The sequence below is a fragment of the Monodelphis domestica genome, chromosome 1 (genome assembly GCF_027887165.1).
Source record: "Monodelphis domestica isolate mMonDom1 chromosome 1, mMonDom1.pri, whole genome shotgun sequence".
NCBI lineage: Eukaryota > Metazoa > Chordata > Mammalia > Didelphimorphia > Didelphidae > Monodelphis > Monodelphis domestica.
In genome coordinates, this window is record NC_077227.1 from 274,666,610 (window position 1) to 274,680,978 (window position 14,369).

A 14,369-nucleotide genomic window follows, 5' to 3' on the forward strand; every position below is an offset into this window, starting at 1 on the left:
TGGACTTCTTGCTAATTTTCACCCACAACATTCCCATCTTTCAACTTTTCACTTGCTATTCCCATGCTTGGTACACTCTTTCTCCTCATCTCAGTCTCCTAGCTCCTCTGGCTTCCTTCAAGACTCTCCTCCATCTCTGTCTCTCCTTTCCTATCCTTCTTCTCTCCCCACCTCCAAACATTTACAGATTTTCCCACCTTGTAACACAAAGTAAAACTATTAAGTAAATTAACAGTGGCCTCCATTAACATATGCAACATCCCTCTTCTATAGTACCCCAATCTCTCATTTTAATTGTTTTTTTTTAATTAACAGAAGAGTATTTTCTCTTCTTGCCATCACCCACCCCACTGAAGAAAAAAGAAAATCTAATTCCTTGTAAATGTATAGTCAAATAAAACAAATTTCCCTATTGACTATATACAAAAATACATATGTCTCATTCTGCAACCTAAACCCTCTCTTGTCAGGAGATGAATGGTATGCTCCATTAGCAATTCTCTGGAATCATGGAGAGTTATATAGTTCTTAAACATTTCAAAGTTGTTTGTCTTACAATGTTGTTATTGTATAAATTGTCCTCCTGGATCTACTCATTTCATTCTGCATCAGTTTATAAAAGTCCTCAAAATTGTTCCTTTTTTTTTGATGTTGTTGTTCTCCTGGTTCTGCTCACTTCATTCTACATCAGTGCATATAAATTTTCTCATGTCTCTTTGAAATCATCTATTTCCTTATTTCTTATAGCCCAATTCAATCACATTCATTTACCCTAACTTACTCAGCCATTTCTTAGTTGACAGGCATTCCTTTAGTTTCAAATTCTTGCTTGGCAAAAAAAAAAAAAAAGCCATCAAAAATATATTTATACCTATAGGACCTTTTCCTATTTTTTAAAAAATCACTTTTGGGTAAAGGCTCAGTGGTAGAATACCTGTTTAGCAACTTTTTGTTTATATTTACAAAATGTTTTCCAAAATGCTTTTAGCCATTCACAAGTCCATTAACAGTACATCCATATGCAATATAGTTCTATTCCACTAGCCCCTCAGACATTTTCTTTTTTCACCATCTTTGCCATTCAGATTAGTATTTTTCACATGACTATAGATTGTCTGGATTTCTTCATTTGAGAACTGCCTTCTCATATCCTTAGACCACTTATCAGATGGCTTATCACTTATCAAATGGCTCATATTCTTATACATTTTAATCAGTAACTTTTATCTTAGAAATGAGAACTTTTTCAGAGAAACATGTAAAGATTTTTTCCCCCCTGTTGGTTGTTCCACTCTTAATTTTAGCTTTAGTGGACTTGTCTATGCAAAATCTTTTTAATTTTATGCTATTCAATGGAAAGAATATCAGATTTGGAAATGGGAGAACCTGGTTTCAAATTTGACCTCAGAAACTTCCTAGCTTTTTTACCTTGGGCAAGTCACATAACCCCACTTGCCTAGCCTATGTAAACCAAATTATTCATTTTATCTGTTTTGACATGAACTCTTCTTCCATCTATACATAATATTTTCCATGTTTCTCTAATTTGTTAATGAAATTACCTTTTATATTTAGATCACAGATCCATTTGTTATGGTATTGCCCTAAGTTGCTTTTCTTCTATACTTCTGATTTTCCTAGTAGTTCCAGTTCTCCTTCTTAGTCTCCTCTTGCCAATTTAACAATTGTCTTCCCTCTTACTTCCCATTAACTCTGTATGGTATATAATTGTTTACATGTTATCTCTTCCATTATAATAAGCTCCTTGAGGGCAGGGACCATGTTTTCCTTTTATCTCCAGCCTGGCATATAATAGGATTAATGAATGCAGACTGACTGACAAATGTATTTCATTTTCACCAGCAAATGGGCAAGAAGAAGAATCTTGATGTCCAAGACTTGGGGAATTCCAAGGTCCAGGGCTATTATCTGTCCAATTCAGCTCTGGTATTATGTATTCTCTACCTCAGATAGATAGAAAATAATCATTCTCTAGCCTTTTCTGTAAGTGTCATCTTTCTTGCTTTCTGTGTCTGTGCCTCATTCAATTCCTTTCCCCAAGAAATTATCCAAATGAATGAGTGGCTATGAAAAATGCTCATTCTTCTCTCTACTGGAGCCTCTGTCTCTTCCCCTTGTTATGCCAGAGCACACTGTCTAACTGGATGGCAAAATGAACTCTTTAAAATTCCCTTCTAGCCCCATCTTTGACAGAAGAACACACATACTCTGTTTCTCAGCATAGTTTCATCTAGTTATGATGACAACATATAAGTAATCTTTCTATGTGACCCTGTTTTCTTCTGCCTTCAATTATAATTACACCTCCAGTTCCAAAGCTATACCCTTGAACTTCAACTGAACAGTCAAGACACCAGCTAGTAATCCCTCTTGACTAGTTAACTGGATTCTTTTTAAGCTTCTGGGCAAATCCAAGTTACTTTCATATCCAGTAAATTTGGGAAAGAAAGGGTTAGCCTTTATCTTAAAAATCAATGCTCTTAGTTTTTACCTCACAAAGGAAATGTAAATTTGAATCATATTATTGAATTACACATGAACATATGTGAATGCATACATATGTAAGTATTCTCATATATGTTTGAAAATATCTGAATACCCTACAGAACTTTCTTCTCTTTCTCCACACTCCTGATTTGTCCCTGGGAAGGCATCAGATGGCTGAATGGGAATGTATACGAGTTATCAGCAGCCTGGGATGAGTATATATGAGTGAGTTCTTAATTGAATGTCTGTGTATGGATATCTGGACCTGCTTTCACTTCTTTTCTGGGGTAAGCAGTAGGGAGAGTATATCAAGGATTCTTAGCTGTGAGCTTTTTAAAAATACAGATTTTAATAGCTTTATTCCAGTAGAATAGGTTTCCTTTGTAATCCTATATTTTGTTATACACTGAAAAAATATTATCTTGAGAAGGGATCAATGAGCTTTACCAGACTACCAAAGGGAACCATGGTACACAGAAAGGTTAAAAATCCAGACTATTTACTTTCCTGTCCCTTTCACTCTTACTTGCTTTGACCCTGGTCCTGGAGTCTCTTGGGATGCTGAAGTAAACAGAGCCTACCCAGTTTGACTGTCCTGAGTCTCTGTGCTTGACTCAGGGCTTCATAGATGAATATTCTCACATTTCCTTTTTGTGGTATTTTAGATAAACATTTCTCCTGTCATTCTCGCTACATGAAAATAACTTGGATTTGCATAAACACCTTTACAAGAAACTAATAATGCAGTCCAAATAAAAACATAATGGATTCTTTTAAATTATATGCAAAATCCTCCAAATCTGTGCTCTGTATGATGGCCCCTGGTTCTCAAAGTACCACTCATAATTCCAAGCACAAGTGCAATGAAGAAAATGGGGTGAATATGAATAAAAAATTGAGACTGACATAAATTTATATTTATATACTTAATACCTAAGTAGTTCCAAAACATACCCATCATTTACTTTAACACCGGACTTCCCCATTAAAAGTTGTCTTTTTTTTACCTCTCTGCCCTCTACTATTCAACTAAATACAAATTCAGGAAGCTTTCTTTATATCAGACAATTAACTTTTAAGACACTAAGACTAGGGTAGGATTACAGAAATCAGGCAACAACTAAAGGTATAGTATTTTAACTCAGGAAGATTAATGATTTAAACAAATATAACTTAATTTAATGAGTTATGAGAAATTATTGCTCCAATAGGAATTTTCAAATAACAATGCCTTTAATGCTAAGTGCCATTTTCCTATAATATTATTAATGGCTTAAACATTTTCCCAAAATTCATAGTATTAAACATTAATGACTTAAACATTTTCTCAAAAATTCATAATATTAAAACCTAAAATATTACATTCAACAAGGGAAAAAAAGCATTTTCTCTTGAGAAAGCAGCACTAGAAATTACAGGCTTAGGATAAGTGTAATAAAGCTGGGGAGAGGCATTTTTTCCAACTAAAAGTTCCTCTGAGAGCCTGACCAAGTCCAAATGCTTGTGTTTATAACACCTGTTGATGCACTAGGTATATAACTTTCTCCTTTCTTTTTTTCATCATCTAGATTCTAGGAACAGCACAGACCTTTTTTCAGAAAAAGACAGGATAATGAGAACAGCTATTAGTATCTTTATAACCAAAGAACACTTAGAAGATTAAAGTCATTAGTGCCTGCCATGTGCCAGGCACTGTGCTAAGCACTGATAAGAAAGCAAGACTATCCCTACTCAGAGCTTAGAAGCTCAATAAATGTACAGTTAACCTCAAATCAAGCATTCCCTTCACTACTTCTATCCCCATCAAATATACACAGCATAGAAACAGACACTTAAAGGGACTTAACAATAGTAACAATTTCTCCAAAAGAAACCTTCTCAGGTTCCTAATTAAGATAGATACATTTCTATCTATAAATACATACATGTATCCATATATGTATGTGTGTATATACAAATATATACACAAATATAACTATATATGTATATATAACTAAAACCAAGTTATTAAACCACACAGTAGCAATATAAACAAAGCTTCTTAGAAAATACACCATTTGGCTATACTGGATTCTGATTTTCTCTTCTCAAAAGAAAAAAAAGAGCTCATTAGAAATCTCATTTTCATTTTCCAAGAAATTAAATATTTATTCATTTGAATGAAATCCTTACTCTGTCCATTTCAGTCTGCCACTAAGAATTGGACCACTAATAAATTCTGATTTTTTTCTAAAGCTTGTCTGACTTCTCAACAAGTAAAACCAACTGGGTCTTGCCCAAACCACTCAGAATAAAGTGCCTTGCACATGAAATATCCCTAATTGATAATTCAGGGAGAAAAACTGCCAGCTGACCCTACTTCCTCATCCCCAGTTTTTTAAAAAGTTGCATTTTTTTTTCAATCTTAAATCAAGTGGAGAATCTCTGAAGAAGACACTTTCAAAGAAAAACTAGAATTTCTAAAAAAAGCATTTTGGGGTTCACCAGTCAACACAAAACAGTCCATACTTCACAGACAACAAACACATTAACTTTTCTATGCCCCAAATGAAAATGTTGAGGAATACCATAATTGCAGTAGCTATTAGTTTCCAAAACGTTTTTGGGGTGTTTTGGGTTGTTGTTGCTGCTGTTCTCTGGATATCAGTGCCTCTCCACTCCTGAATTTCTAAAATTAATCCAATTAAGTAAGATATTGAATCAAATGTTGTACCTACCTGACTGGAAAAGAATCAGCTTCTTCAGAACAGTCTAGCCAGGCTAAGCATGCACATGGTTGTCTTGAAAGAATTCTCGGTGCTCTAGGAATCCTACTGTCCCCAAAGGTGGCTCTCTACCTCAGGAGAGCTTCCTTCCAGCTACCAAGACGGTGGGAAGTGTCCAATCCCCGCAAGCACACGCTAGTACAATGGCAGCTTTTACTAGGCAACTAGACGCCAAATCTATTACACCTACGGCGGACCCTCTCTGCTGCCTGTCTTCCCCAAGAGGAAGATAGAGTTCCTTCCTCCTCCTGACTGCTAGGATAAGTTTCAAAAGCAACTCATTCAGAGTAAGGGGCAGCTTTCGTTTTCTCGAGCATCCAAGTGGTTTAAAAAAAAAGTCAAGAAAGCCTGAGGAAGAAAAACGAGATCACGAATGATTCACCTGCTGTCAGTCATCGCCCCCTCTCCCCACGTCCATCCCACCTTCCTTTTGCAGATAATAGCGAGGGGGAATTACACTGACGCTCCCAAACGACCAAGCCTACGGTTTCTCCCCTGGAATTCTTCGTTCTGAACCGAAACTCTAAAAAGAGGCACAGTCATTTGGGTGACCCCAGGACGACTCAGCTGCTCCCCTTTAGCCACCTCCAATAGTCCTAGGGGGAAGAGGTGGCTAGAGGGGAGCTGCGGAGTTGAGATTTGTGGGGGGTGAAAAACACTGTTTCTGGCTCCTGCTAAAAACTAGAAAGTGATGGCAGAAGCATTTTCCCAGGGCCCAATTCCCTACAACAAAAAATAGACTAATAGGTACTTTTGAAGGATACACCTGAGGGGGCTGAGGCTACTCCCAGCACCCAGGCACCTGAAATATAGATTTAGAAAGGAGCAGAGGAGCACTTATCAGTTACAGGAGGCTCAAAGAGCAGGCCAGCCATTCTAGATTGAAACTATATAGCAGTCATGCAACTGACCCTACTGTTCTCTCTGGATAGACTGATACTGCTTAAAGCTGCCCCAGTCCATTTACTTATAAGGGAATAATTCCCTTCCCCTCCTTGAGACCCTCCAGGGTGGGAGCTGCTGCCCCCTTGTGGCATTTTAGATTACACCCCCACCCTACCACCACCACCCCCCCAAAAAAAGCACAAAATTTGTTCATCTATGAAGGGTAAGGAGGATGGCAATGGCAGTGTCTCAGATCCAACTGATCAGATCTGTTAAAATACTTGACTCCTTTAATCATATCATGCTAGAGGGGTCTTTGAAGTCATCTAGTTCAACAGCTTTGTTTTACATTTAAAGAAACTGAGGCCTACCTAGGTTAGGTGACTTTTCCAACATGGCAAAAGGAGCAGAGCTAAGAATCAGATCCATGTACTTCTTTTTCCAGATCTAAAGTTCTTTCCACTATAGTTTGAAAAAATGCAGTTGTTTGTATTCCCCAAAAGCAAATGACTAGGGGGCAGCTGGGTAGCTCAGCGAATTGATGGCCAGACCTAGATATAGGAGGTCCTAGGTTCAAATATGACCTCAGACACTTCCTAGCTGTGTTACCCTGGAGAAGTCACTTAACCCCCATTGCCTAGCCACTCAATGCACTCTTACTACTCAATACATAGTATTGGTTTCATGGCAGAAATTAAGGGTTTTTAAAAAAAAGCAAATAACTATGCATTTATTTATTTATGGATTTATAGTCAGAGAATCTGAATTTAATTCTCATTTCTTCTGTGTGACCATGCACAAGTCAATTAATTTCCCTGAATTTCAATTTTGTTATCTATAAAATGAAGAGGTTGGACTAAATGGTTTTAATGGTCCTTTCCAGTTCTAAATCTGGGCAAATTTCTATGCAGAATTGGAGAGGGGCAGCTAGGTAGCTTGGTGGATAGAGTACTAGACCTGGGATTTGGAGGGTCTGGATTCAAATTTGGCCTATGACACACTTCCTGGCTGTGTGACCTTGGGCAAGTCACTTCTCCCCGTTTGCCTAACCCTTGCCCTTCTAAAGCAGAAAGTAAGGGTTTAAAGGGAGAAAAAAGATAAAGGAAAAGGCCTCCATCCCAAGCACCTTTGTGAAGGAGGGATAAATGTTCCCAAGCATAAATATCAGAAAGTATCAGACCTATGGTCCATCTGTTTGCAACCCCAAACTGCTTTCAGAGGGACTAATGGTTGTTTAACAGTTGTCTTCTCTGCTGCCAAACTCAGCAACCTGACAGAAGCTCTAGCTCTGGAGACAGGATACCTTGCTGCACAGTTTGCTTGCTGCTCAAGAATAAAGTCAACCTGCTTTGCCAGAGAAAAAGTCTTGTAATTAATTCAATTCAAAACTGCCATTACCTGCTATGCTACATACAGACTTACCTACTTTATAATGTCTCAAAGGGTTTAAATTTTTCCTATCGTAAAATGAAAGGAATCATACCCCTTGTTGTACCCAATTAGGCATCCATTAGAAAGCATCTGATTTCCCTTAACATGGAACAATTATCTATGAATCTATCTAAGCCCCTTTGTTGTTGTTCAATCGTGTCCAGCTCTTTGTGACCCTTTTGGAGATTTTCTCGGGAAAGATGCTGAAGTTCTTTTTCATTTCCTTCTCCAGATTATTTGACAGATGAGGAAACTGAGGCAAACAGGGTTAAATGACTTGCTCAGACCAACAAGTGTATTAAGGCCAGATTTGAACTCAAGAGATGTCTTTCTGGCTCCAGGCCCAGCACTATCCACTGAACCACCTAGCTCCAAGTCCTATCTTAAGTAAACATATACATTTAGAAAAATTCATCCATCTCTTGGTGTAAAGTTTCCAATGTTCTATACTTGACACAGAGAAGTCCTTCTTTTCCCTGGATTCATTTCTACATTTATTAAGTTCCAACTACATTCAGGACCCTGAGAGAGATAGGATAGGGTTACTATCCTCAAAGAGCATAGTAATAAAGTAATAAACCTAGTAATAAAGATAAATTTGAATTTCGTATGTACCTGGAAAAGCCCACGGTATTATGAGAATGTGGAGAAGGACACCGAGGCAGTAAAGCACAGAACTTATTTGGACATTGAGTAGTCTGTTTTGGCTGAAATGCATGATATATGTGTAAGAGTAATATGAGAAAAGCTTAGGAAGATAGGTTGACTAATATGGCAGCTATGGGAGTAGAAAGAAGAGATGTGTACAAGTGATAAATCCTTTCATCAAGAAATCCATAAACTTGGGGGCAGCTGGATAGCTCAGTGGATTGAGAGCCAGGCCTAGAGATGGGAGGTCCTGGGTTCAAATCTGACCTCAGCCACTTCCCAGCTGTGTGACCCTGGGCAAGTCACTTGACCCCCATTGCCCAGCCCTTACCACTCTTCTGTCTTGGAACCAATACACAGTATTGACTCCAAGACAAAAGGTAAGGGTGTAAAAAAAAATCCATAAACTTTTACTAAGATCCTAAAAGAAAGTTAGGTTGGAGCCAAGGGATACAGGGCCTTCAGTGACAAGACCAGAGGATCTGGGTTTGTTAGCTAATAATAGTTAGCTTTTGATAGTTTTTTGTTAGTTCATTTTGAATGGCTTAATGGCATACTAGAACGCTAGAACTGGAGTCAGACTTGGTTTTGATGCCTGGCACATCTTTTGAGAGCCTCAGTTTCTTCACTTATAAAATGGGGATAATTCTTATACTATCTACCTCACAAGGTGGTTATGAGTAAAATCTTTTGCCAAACTGAAAGCATTCTACAAATATGAATTTGTTTTTTTGAGTGGGAGAGAATCGTGATCAGTGTGTTGAAGCCAGTTCATACTGGAGTGTCAAATTTTCAGTGTCGGCATTTACACCCTAGAAATCAGCAAATGCAGCCAATCAGGGTTTGATTTATTGCTTAGTTGATTGTCTAGGCTTAGGAAACTGCAGGTGAGTGAGGGGAATGCCGACTCCAGGCATGTGAAGACTTTCTCCAGCAGAACAGGCAGATAAGAACAATTTGTTCCAATGACTATGACGGCAGGTACTGCCTGCTGACTACAAAGCAATGCCATATGGTAGAAAATGCACTGGCCTGGTCAAAAGACCCAGCTTCAATTTATAGGCCTGTCACACACTAGTTGGGATACCTTGGATGAATAACTTAATGTTTCTGGGCCTCAGTGTTCTTATCTGTAAAATGGAAATAATGCTTGCCCTGCTCTGCCTTAAAGGGCTATGGAGGAGTTAAAGCAATTAGTAAATATAGTTTATTAGTAGTATAAAAAGTTCAAATCCAGACTTAGATACTTACTATGCCACCTGAGCAAATCACTTAACCCTGTTTGCTTGGTTTCTTCATCTGTATAATGTCCTGGAGAAGGAAATGGCATACCCCTCCAGTATTTTTACCAAGAAAACCCCAAATGGGGTCATGAAGAGTCAATCATGACTGAACAGCAAAACAAATATATAAAGCACTTCATAAATATGTTTTTTTTAATGTTAGCTATTATGAGCAAAATAAGAGAATGAAATTGTGATCAAAAGAGCATTTGGAAATGAGATTCAAATTTTGGCTGTGTGACTTTGGATAAGTCATTCATCTTCTATAGGCCTCAGTTTGCTTATCTGTAAAATGAGGGCATTGGACTAAATGTTCTCTAAGGTTCCATCTAGATCCAAGTCTTATGAAAGATTTCCCAGAAAGAGCATTCTTGATGCCAGAAAAGAAGATGTGATCCTTTATATGATCACAACTTTGCCATTTTGCCCAAGGCCAACACCACGTATAGGAGGTCATTACTATCCAAGAGAATTCAAATGCCTCACTAACTCAAAGCTATTTGTGGGGGGGGGGGGGGTTGTGTTTTTTTAATAGTATAATTCATTTATACAGACACCCCTCCATTTGGTTTCATGTATTTACAGACTTTCCCACTGCAGAATATATAAGCTGTGATTAAATTTTTAGTCAGGCTGCACTGTACTTGTGTGTGTGTGTGTGTGTGTGTGTGTGTGTGTGTGTGTGTTTGGCAGATGGAAAACAAAACTCTAATGACTTCTTCTGATAATATCCTGAAAACATTTTGGGAAGACTTGACAAGCTTTTACTCCTAGTCAATTTTGTCAAGATTTCATTCTTCATGTCACTTCTTTCCCCATATTCATTTTTTATTCATTATTCTTAACATCTTTCAAATAAAGTTCAATTCCGTCTAGCCCTCTTCAACATGCTTTAAATCCCTTTGGTTTGTCCTTGATACTTTCTTCTTTCACATTCTGGCAAAGACCAGCTATTTTACTTTAAGACAAAACCACTCCTCTTTTTCCTTTTTGGATCAAAGCTATTTTTTAAAAAATCAGGAGCTCTCTAGGCCTGCTATAGGAATGAGATCTACCTATAAAGGAAAGTCTAACACTGACAGAGGCCCTGCCCAGCCTAGCAAATAAGTATTCAAGTCTTAAGTCCAAGAAGAACAATCCACTGGGGCTGCCAAATTTGCATTGACCTTGACCACTTTTATGAGTGACAAATAACCAGGATGAAAATCAAAGCTTGGCTTCCACCCCTTCCCTTTCTGTAGTTGCCTCCCTGATTCTGACACTACCACTCCAGGTGCCCTTGCTCACCTGCTGCCTCTAGCCTGCTTCAAGCATCCTACTCAAGCACCAAGGATAGAAAGCCAGGCCTGAAGTCAGGGAGACTCATTAAATGTGGCCTCAGATACTTACTGATTTTGTGACCTTTGCCAAATCACTTGACTCTGTTTGCCTCAGTTTCTTTATCTGTAAAATTAACTGGAGAAAGAAGTAGCAAACCACTCTAGTATCTTTACCAAGAAAATGCTAACTGGGGTCCCAAAGAGTCTGATATGACTGAACAACAGTAAAAAGTCTGCCTTCCCTGTGCTTCAAAATAATGTCTCCTCCACCTCTGCCCCACTGAAAACTTCATTCCTTCAGTGACATCAGAGAACTATGTGAAAAATGGACTATGAGACCTGGCTCCACAGCTTACCAGCTGTGTGACCTTGGACTATTCATGGGACTTCTTTGAAGCAGTCTATAAAGGGATAGGAATAACATCTGCCCTTACTACCTTCAGAGTCGTTGTTTAAAGGTCATAGGAGATATTAAAAACTCATTTGTAAGCTGCATAGCAGGACATACAAATGGAAGTTATTTTTTTCAAATCAATTCAACAAATGTTTGTTGAACTCTATTGTGTACAAGAGCCTGTGCCTAGGCCTGAGGGACTTACAAGGACTCATGTCAATCCCTTCCCTCCATGTCTAGGAACTTATGCCTAGTAGTAGGGAATAAGACCTTAAAAGAGAGGAAAGTGAATCCCAGGAGAAACCTAAAGGCTAGAGGACCCAAAGGAGTAAGGAAATGCTCGTGATTTGACCTTAGAAGATGATAGGAGAGATGACAATTTAACCCAAAGGCACAAATCACCAATATTCAACAACCTGCCATAAAGGTAAGATTGGAGGGGGGAGGGAAGTGAGGCAGAAGAACAAGGAATCTTCCCTCCAAATAAACACCTGAATACTCTGCCATGCCAAGAGGAAAACCATGCCAACAACTAATATGTCCCCCTTCTAGTCATCTTCTTCTCCTATGATCCCCCAAATCCCTAAAAGAACTTAAACCTCTATTTGGAGAAGACAGATTCACGGAGAGCTTCCAAATTCCTCTCTCCTGAATCCAGAGAGGAAGGTGGGGAGAAGAGATCCACATTGAATGAATGAATCAATAGAATTAAAAGACTTGGATTTCAGCCTCTAACCTCACCACCAGCCACCTATGTGATATAATCCTTTAACTACCCTATGCCTCAGTTTCTCTATCTTTAAAATGGAAATGAGGAGCAGCTGGGTAGATCAGTGGCCTAACCACTCTTCTGCCTTGAAATTGGTTCCAAGATGGAAAATAAGATCTTTAAAAAAAAGTGACAGGGGGCAACTGGATAGCTCAGTGGACTGAGAGCCAGAGATGGAAGGTCCAGGGTTCAAATCTGGTCTCAGACACTTCCCAGCTGTGTGACCCTGGGCAAGTCACTGAACCCCCATTACCTAGCTCTTACTGCTCTTCTGCTTTGGAACCAATACACAGTATTGCTTCCAAGATGGAAGGTAAGGGTTTAAAAAAAAAAGTGACAGACAGCAACGTAGGTACATTTAAACAGGCATGGAAGCCTTATGGTTCAAAGGAAGAAGCTCTGGTGCTAGAATTCTAAAGATGCGCTAGCAGGCTTGAGGAGAATGAAGGAAATAAACTCTGAAAGCCATCCCAGTCATTAGCAAATATCTGTCCAGAATCTACTATGTACAAGATACTGTACCAAGTCAGTGGGCCACTGCCTAGTCCATCTCTACCTAAGGCCTATTCTGTGACCGAGGGCCGTCAGTCACTAAGCAGTTGTTTTGCCAGCAGGGTCAGTTCAGCTAGGGCAGTTTCCTAGAGTGCTGTGGAGTTTCACACTCACACACACACAAAATGTGTCCCATACATGAGAACAGGCTGTTCTTTTTTAAACACCTTCGAAAGCCATGAAACCTGTTTAATAAGCTGTGAAACACTCACTCCAGGAAAGATTAAAAAAGAGACAATGTGGCACACATCATTTTGACTTACTCTATTGCTCCAAGGGAAAATGGTAACTCTTGCAGGTTCTGGCTTCCTCTTCCTTCATTGTGCCCCAAAATAAGTAGACATAAAACTCTTCCAAGGACAGTTAATACCATCCTTAAAAAATAACTATCTAGATCTGTTAGGGTTGTTAGTATAGACTTTAAAGCTGGAAGAGATCTTCAAAATCAGATAGTTCTGACCTCTCTACTTTATAGGTGAAAAAAACTGAGGCCCAAAGAGAATAAGTGAATTGGTTTAGATCAGAAGACAAGTAGTAGACCCAAGAGCCAAACCCAGATCCCTTAGCTCCAGGGCTAGTGATCTTTCCACTGAGATAATCTTTGTGGAGTGTTTTGAAAACTTTAAACCACTATGTAATGCTATCATCATCATCATTGACATCATATAATAAGCTCCACAAATGAATTGGCAGGAAGCCTACCCACAAGAATAGGAAGACTTCGCCTGGCAGATTGAGCATATGAGAACAATTTTTTTTCCAATGGCCATGACGATGGCTGAACCAGGAACTGTGAAGGGTATAGAGCTTGGTCAGACTTTGAAGATGCCAAGGTCATGCCTGGTCTTCCCGACATTTGCCTTGCCACTAGACTTTGATGACTCTGGATGAGGGGATGAGGGTGAGGATTTTGGGTAACTCTGCCTCACTTAAATACAAATCATGAGCAAGTTAATACATGACTCCATGAGTCACTGGTCTTCCCCAAAAACAAAAGATGAACAACAGAAATAAGCTATCATGCCACAGAGCCTCCATTAATAGTTCTTACCTGGAACAAGCACCACCAAAAGCACCAAGATCAATGAGTTTAAAAGTACTACCAAATCAACTTTTTAAAACCTATTCAATTAAGAATTAGGGGAGAAAGCTCAGAATTTGTGACATAGAAAACCACAAGCTACTAGGAAGGCTACCATTGGGGCAGGTAGGGAGCAGAATCAGGCAAGGAAAGATCATACCTTATATATATGGCCACCAAAAGTTTCCATCTGGTAGCTTCCTGTTTTTATAACCCAAGCCCAAAGCCCATTGATATTGGACTCTCCTAGTTGTAGGAGATCAATGCCCCACACTTGTGTGAGGGACAGAGGTTAAGTCAATGAAAGCAGAAGAAAAGAGAGTTCTAAGCTCGTTAAGTCCCTTCAGTTTCTTCCATCTTTGGGTGCTTTTGGCTTCTTGCTCTGATAGAAGATAGAGAATGCCAACCCTGTTCTGCTGAAGAAAAAAACTCTGAGAAGAGGCTGACGAGTACTCAGAGAAGCCCAGGCTACACAAATAATCCTCATCAAAACTAGGTTCTAAGTTTAGTTGTTTCAACTTGCTCTGTTGTTTCTTCAAAAACCAACAGCAGAAGGGACTCCATTCCCAACACCCTAAGACCATTTTGGCAAACTTATGGCACATGTGCAGGAATATGCCAGAAGGGGCTTCTCTTCTCCTCCTCTCCACAAGAACCTGAGGACATTTCTCACATGACCCACCCCTCTGCCCAGCAGTCTAATGGGAATGTTTCTTCCCTCTCCTGTCTGGGGT

At 39.1% G+C, this 14,369-nt stretch overlaps 1 protein-coding gene across 2 annotated transcripts in view; it reads right to left on the bottom strand.

The window, feature by feature from the left end:
• The window catches only part of ESR2 (estrogen receptor 2), a 103,819-nt gene extending 97,608 nt beyond the window's left edge, over positions 1-6,211 (bottom strand). The window contains exon 1 of one of the 2 annotated variants that reach the window (XM_001377800.4): positions 5,226-6,211. The gene's annotated coding sequence lies outside the window, so the exon portion shown is untranslated. The remainder of the gene's footprint in view (positions 1-5,225) is intronic. The other variant, XM_007472992.2, reaches the window with a different exon arrangement.
• Positions 6,212-14,369: the final 8,158 nt, after the last annotated feature.